Below are 7175 nucleotides of genomic sequence, written 5' to 3' on the forward strand. Positions count from 1 at the left end.
TGAGGTAGAGGTTGCAGTGAGCCAAGATCAAGCCACTGCACTCCAGCCTGGGTAACTGGGTAACAGAGTGAGATACCATCTTCAAAAAAAAAAAAAAAGGCCAGGCGCAGTGGCTCAAGCCTGTAATCCCAGCACTTTGGGAGGCTGGTGGATCACGAGGTCAAGAGATCGAGACCATCCTCGTCAACATGGTGAAACCCCATCTCTATTAAAAATACAAAAAATTAGGGGGGCATGGTGGCATGTGCCTGTAATCCCAGCTACTCAGGAGGCTGAGGCAGGAGAATTGCCTGAACCCAGGAGGCGGAGGTTGCGGTGAGCCGAGATCGCGCCATTGCACTCCAGCTTGGATAACGAGCAAAACTCCGTCTCAAAAAAAATAAAAATAATAAAAATTAAAATTAAAAAAAAAAATAAAGAGCAACTAACTTCTCCCAGAACATGTGATTCAAGAAACAGAGCAAAGAAAAAGCCAGTTTTTTATGATCTACCCATAGAATTCAAACTCTGTCATAATCTTTAGAAGCAAGTCACATATACTCAAGATGAGAATTAAGCTCTACCTTTATTTATTTATTTATTAAACTGATAAGAACAGATACTACACTTGATCTTAGCCAAAAGGCCGAGAATTTATAACACACTGTCTTACTCAGTTGCCCAGGCTGGAGTGTCAACATGGTGAAACCACAACTCCACTAAAAATACACAAAATTAGCCGGGTGTGGTGGTGGGCCCCTGTAGTCCCAGCTACTTGGGAGGCTGAAGCAGGAGAATCGCTTGAACCTAGGAGGCAGAGGTTGCAGTGGGCCAAGATCACACCACTGTGCTCCAGCCTGGGCAACAGAGTGAGACTACGTCTCAAAAAATTAAATTAAAATAAAAACTAAGTAGTTCAGAGAAAGGATCCTATGTGGAAGAAGCTCAGATATCCAAAGAAATGGTGCTGATGTCTCTGAGCCCAGAGGTTCCCATGGGGCTGGGACCCAAACCCTGGAGAATGAGGCGCTGCTCAACTGTTGCTGGTGCTCTGGCTGGACACAGAAAAACTGGTTCTGTGAGTGTTAAAAAAAAAAAAAAAAAACCCTCCCTGCCACCTGGAATGTATTGCTGCTTCCAGGGAAAAGTGCTGCTGGAATGACACTGGAATGTGAAGCAGACCAAGTTGCCGCTTCCTCCTCCCTCGCTCCATTCTCTCACAGGCGCCCCCTGCTGGCAGATTCTAACAAGAACGTTGATGGTAAAGTACAAACATGGACACGGGAGTCCTGCCCCACCAGGCACATGAGCCAGAGAAGGACTAGTTCGAAGCTGACGGTACCTTAATAACGGGCATAGCTTATTAATTAGCAAACTATTAGATGAAACTACACAAAGAACCAAAGAACAAAAACTTGTGTTCCCCAATATCATTTTGCATCCTTTGTATCCAGTTTTTCTTTAAGGTATTGAATATCCTTCCTAACAGTGTCCTTATCTTATAAATAAGCAAATTTGCACAGAGAAACTAGGAATTTACCTAAGGCCACATAGTGAGAAGCAGAAGCAGGATTTCAACTAAGCTATGTGATTCCAAAGCCCATCCTTTTTTTTTTTTTCCTTTAAAAAAAAATATTTTTAGGCCAGGCATGGTGGCTCATACCTGTAATTCCAGCACTTTGCAAGGCTAAGGCGGGTGGATCGCTTGAGGTCAGGAGTTCAAGACCAGCCTGGTCAACATGACAAAACCCCATCTCTACTAAAAATACAAAAATTAGCCAGGTGTGGTGGCACATGACTATAATCCCAGCTACTTGGGAGGCTAAGGCAGGAGAATCACTTGAACCCAGGAGGCAGAGGCTGCAGTGAGCCTAGATAATGCCACTGCACTCTCACCTGGGCAACAGAGTGAGACCCTGTCTCAAAAAAAAAAAAATAAGATAAAAAAATATATATAGTTTTGAGACGGAGTTTCACTCTGTTGCCCGAGCTGGAGTGCAATGGCATGATCTCGGCTTACCATAACCTCCACCTCCCAGGTTTAAGAGATCCCGGTAGAACTATAGTTTCAGTTCTACCATGTAAATTGTTATTCACATTCTAGTATTAACCACATTTTATTTATCTACTCTCCTATTAATGGACATTAAATTTATTTATTTAGAAATAGGGTCTCACTCTGTTGCCCAGGCTGGAGTGCAGTGGCGCGATCATAGCTCACTGCAATCTTGAACTCCTAAGCTCAAGCCTCACACAATCCTCCTGCCTCAGACTCCCGAGTAGCTGGGACTACAGGCATGAGCCACCATGCCTGGCTGATTTTTTTTTTTTTAAGAGATGGGGTCTGACTATGTTGCCTAGACTGGTCTCAAACTTCTGACCTCAAGTGATCCTCCCAACTCAGGACGAAAATGTTTTTAAATTATACTGTGATGATGGCTGTACAACTCTGTGAATACACTAAAAACTATGAAATTGTCCACTTTAAATCAGTGAACTGTATGATACATAAATTATATGTGGATAAAGCTTTTTTAAAAAAATTTATTTGAGATGTCACCAGGTTGGAGTGCAGTGGTGCGATATTGGCTCATGGCAACCTCTGCTTCTCAGGTTCAAGTGATTATCATGCCTCAGCCTCCTGAGTAGCTGGGATTATACGCACCTACCACCACACCTGGCTAATTTTTGTATTTTTAAAGAGATGGGGTTTCACCATGTTGGCCAGGCTGGTCTCAGACTCCTGACCTCAAGTGATCTGTGCACCTTGGCCTCCCAAAGTGCTGGGATTACAGGTATGAGCCACCATGCCTGGCCTAAAGTTTTTTTTTTTGAGATGGAGTCTCACTCTGTCACCCAGGCTGGAGTGCAGTGTCACAATCTCGGCTCACTGCAACCTCTACCTCCTGTGTTCAAGCGATTCTCCTGCCTCAGCCTCCCAAGTAGCTGAGATTACAGGTGTGTGCCACCACGTCTGGCTAATTTTTTTTGTGTGTATTTTTAGTAGAAATGGGGTTTCACCATGTTAGCTAAGATGGTCTCGATCTCCTGACCTTATGATCTGTCTGCCTCGGCCTTCCAAAGTGCTGGGATTACAGGTGTGAGCCATCACACCCGGCCTAGCTTTTTTCTTTTTTTTTAAGTAAGCCTTTTATTAGTATACAGTGAGTCTGATACATAGGAGTAGCAAGCTGATATGGACTGAATTGTTTCTCCTTAAAACTCATCTGTTGAAGTCCAAACTCCTGGCACCTCCAAATGTCACACTATGTGGAGATAGAGCCTTTGAAGAGGTAAGTAAATTAAAATGAGGTCATTAGTGTGGCACTGAGCCAATATGGCTGGTGTGTTGATAAGAAGAATCTAGGATTTGGCGAGGTGGCTCACACCTGTACTTTGAGAGGCTGAGATGGGAGGATCTCTTGAGTGCCGGAGTTCGAGAGCAGCCTGAGCAACATAGCGAGACCCCTATCTCTACAAAAAACTTTACAAAAATTAGCTAGGCATGGTGTCACACAGCTGTAATCCCAGCAGCTTGGGCAGCTGGGGTGGGAGGGTTGCTTCAATCTAGGAGATCAAGGCTGCAGTGAGATGTGATTGTGCCATTGCACTCCAGCCTGGGTGACAGAGCAAGTTCCTGTCACCAAAAAAAAAAAAAGAAAGAAAGAAAGGAAAAAGAAAAGAAATGAGGACTTACGCACACAGAGAAAACAGCACGTGAAGACGTAGAGGGAAGATGGCCATCTCCAAGTGGAGGGGGAGACCTAAGAAAACCAACCCTGCTGATACCTTGATTTCAGACTTCTCGACTACAGAACTGTGAGAAAATACAGTTCTATTGTTTAAGCCACTCAGACAAAAATGTTTCTAAGGCCCGCAGGCAGTACAAATGTGTGAGGAATGTGGTGCTCCCAGGATGCAGAGCGATCTAGGATGAGAGGATGAGCTGAGCGTGTGGACTCCACTTAAAGCAGCAGGTTCTCAACCATGATAATCAGGAGACAATTTGGGTTGTCACAGTGGGTGAGGGGGGTGCCTCTGGCATTTAGTGGGTGCAGGCCAGGGATGCTGCCTACCATCCTACTGTGCACAGGGTAGCCCGCACCAGCCAAGACTGAGAAATTCCTGATTTAAAGGAATTAAAATCATTTTTCTGATGTCCCTGATTCTACACTGGTTTTTGATGCTGTGATCCCTAAACTAGGTTTTAAATACAGGAGTGTTTTTATCTTTTTTTTTTTTTTTTGTATTTTAGTAGAGATGGGGTTTTACCATGTTGCCCAGACTTGTCTTGAACTCCTGAGCTCAGACAATCCGCCTACCTTGGCCTCCTTAAGTGCTAGGATTATAGGCATGAGCCACTGCACTCTTTGCATTTTAAGGAATTTGTTCTGGCTGCTTCGAGAAGGAAGTGGAGGCTGTAAGAATGGAAGATCTGTGTGGCAGTTACTGGCCCATTGAGAAAGGAAGGACGGCAGTTAGGGTGGTGGGGAGGTCTCCATTTATTCAATCACAACACATATTTGTTCATTCTTTTTTTTTTTCTTTTTCTTTTTTTTTAAGAAGGGGTTTTACCATGTTGCCCAGGCTGGTCTTGAACGCCTGAGCTCAGGCAATCCACCCACCTCGGCCTCCCAAAGTGCTAGGATTACAGGCATGAGCCACTGCGCCTAGCCCATTCTTTATTTTTTGAAGGAAATCTTTCTTTTTCTTTTTTTTTTTTGAGACGGAGTTTTGCGCTTGTTACCCAGGCTGGAGTGCAATGGCGCGATCTCGGCTCACTGCAACCTCCGTCTCCTGGGTTCAGGCAATTCTCCTGCCTCAGCCTCCTGAGAAGCTGGGATTACAGGCACGCGCCACCATGCCCAGCTAATTTTTTGTATATTTTTTAGTAGAGACGGGGTTTCACCATGTTGACCAGGATGGTCTCGATCTGTTGACCTCGTGATCCGCCCGCCTCGGCCTCCCAAAGTGCTGGGATTACAGGCATGAGCCACTGCACCTAGCCCATTCTTTATTTTTTGAAGGGAATCTTTCTTTTTCTTTCTCTGTCTCTCTTTTCAGACAAGGTCTCACTCTGTCACCCAAATTAGAGGGCAGTGGTGCAATCTGCAGCAATAGTTCACTGCAGCCTTGACCTGGGCTCAAGGTATCCTCCTGTCTCAGCCTCCTGAGGAGTTGGGACTACAGGGCATCTACCACCATGCCCAACTAATTTGGACTTTTTTTTTTTTTTTTTTTTGAGACAGGGTCTTGCTCTGTCATCCAGGCTGGAGTGCAATGGTGGGAACATGGCTTACTTCAGTCTAACCTCCTGGGTTCAGGCTATCCTCCCACCTCAGTCTCCGGCTGGAACTACAGGCACACACCACGATGCTCAGCCAATTTTGTATTTTTTTTGTAGAGATGGGTTTTTGCCATGTTGCCCAGGCTGGTCTTGAACTCCTGGACTCAAGTGATGCACCCACCTCAGCCTCTCAAAATGCTGGGTTTACAGGAGTGAGCCATTGTACCTGATTAATTTCTTTTTTCTTTTTTTAACTGAAAATTACTAGATCAACACCTGGTTAATTTGGATTTTTTTTTTTTTTCAGGCAGTTTCGCTCTTGTTAACCAGGCTGGAGTGCAATGGCGTGATTTTGGCTCACTGCAACCTCTGCCTGGTTCAAGTGATTCTCCTGCCTTAGCCTCCCAAGTAGCTGGGATTATAGGCATGTACCACCACGCCCAGCTAATTTTGTACTTTTAGTAGAGACAGGGTTTCTCCATGTTGGTCAGGCTTATCTCAAACTCCCGACCTCAGGTGATCTGCCCACCTCGGCCTCCCAAAGTGCTGGAATTACAGGCATCAGCCACCACACCCGGTTAATTTGGATTTTTTTTTTTTTTTTTGAGACGGAGTTTTGCTGTTGTTACCCAGAGTGGAGTGCAATGGCATGATCTCAGCTCACCGCAACCTCCTCCACCTTCTGGATTCAAGCAATTCTCCTGCCTCAGCCTCCCGAGTAGCTGGGACTACAGGCGCGTAATTTGGATTTTTAAAGGACATCTCCATTGTATGGAGAACAATTGAAAGGATAAAAGAGAAGAATCAGACCAGTGGGAGGCTGTTGCAGACATCCACTTGAGAGAAGATGGTGACCTGAACTTGACTTGGTGGCAGTGGAACAAAGACAAGTGGAGAGAAGGTTAATCACAGAGAGCCTCTGTTGTCCATTGTCTGGACCAAGGGATTTCACTTGGGGTGACTGAATGGACTTCAGGAAGCCAATTTTTAAAATTTAATTTTTATTTATTAGTTTTGTGAGATGAAGTCTCACTCTGTTGCCCAGGCTAGAGTGCAGTGACACCATCTCAGCTCACTGCAACCTCCACCTGCTGGGTTCAATCGATTCTCCTGCTTTTAGTCTCCTGAGTAGCTCCCAAGAATCTGTAGGTAAAGAAACACTCGGCCGGGCACACTTGTGTCTGTAATCCCAGAACTTTGGGAGGCCGAAGCGGGCAGACCATGAGGTCAAGAGATCAAGAGCATCCTGGCCAATATGGTGAAACCCCATCTCTACTAAAAATACAAAAATTAGGTGGGCATGGTGGCACATGTCTGTAGTCTCAGCTACTGGGGAGGCTGAGGCAGGACAATCTCTTGAAGCTGGGAGGCGGAGGTTGCAGTGAGTGGCGATCACGCCACTGCACTCCAGCCTGGTGACAGAGCAAGACTCTGTCTCAAAAAAAAAAAAAAGGGAGAAGGAGGAGGAGGAGGAGGAGGAGGAGGAGGAGGAGGAGGAGGAGGAGGAGGAGGAGAAACACTGGCCGGGTGCTACTCTCGAGGCTGAGGCTGGAGAATTGCTTGAACCCAGGAGGCAGAGGTTGCAGTGAGCCAAGATTGCATCACCACACTCCAGATTGGGCGACAGAGTGAGACTCCATCTAAAAAATATATATATATATATATATATTTTTTTTTTTAATATATATTATACTCTCTCTCTCTCTCTATATATATATATATATTGAGACAGGGTCTTGCAATGTTTCCCAGGCTGGACTAAAACTCCTAGGCGCAAGCAATTCTTTCGCCTGAGCCTCCAGATAGAGTAGCTAAACCTATAGGCACGCACCACTACATCCGGCTCCTTGTACCTTATTGGTGGGAATGCAAAATGGTGCAGCCACTGTGCAAAATAGTTTGATGGTTC

General features: G+C 45.3%; 1 pseudogene; it reads right to left on the reverse strand.

The window, feature by feature from the left end:
- Positions 1-524: 524 nt before the first annotated feature.
- LOC118154108 (U2 spliceosomal RNA) lies at positions 525-637 on the reverse strand (annotated as a pseudogene).
- Between the last annotated feature and the right edge of the window lie 6538 nt (positions 638-7175).

This window comes from Callithrix jacchus, chromosome 5 (genome assembly GCF_049354715.1).
Source record: "Callithrix jacchus isolate 240 chromosome 5, calJac240_pri, whole genome shotgun sequence".
In the NCBI taxonomy this organism is placed as follows: domain Eukaryota; kingdom Metazoa; phylum Chordata; class Mammalia; order Primates; family Cebidae; genus Callithrix; species Callithrix jacchus.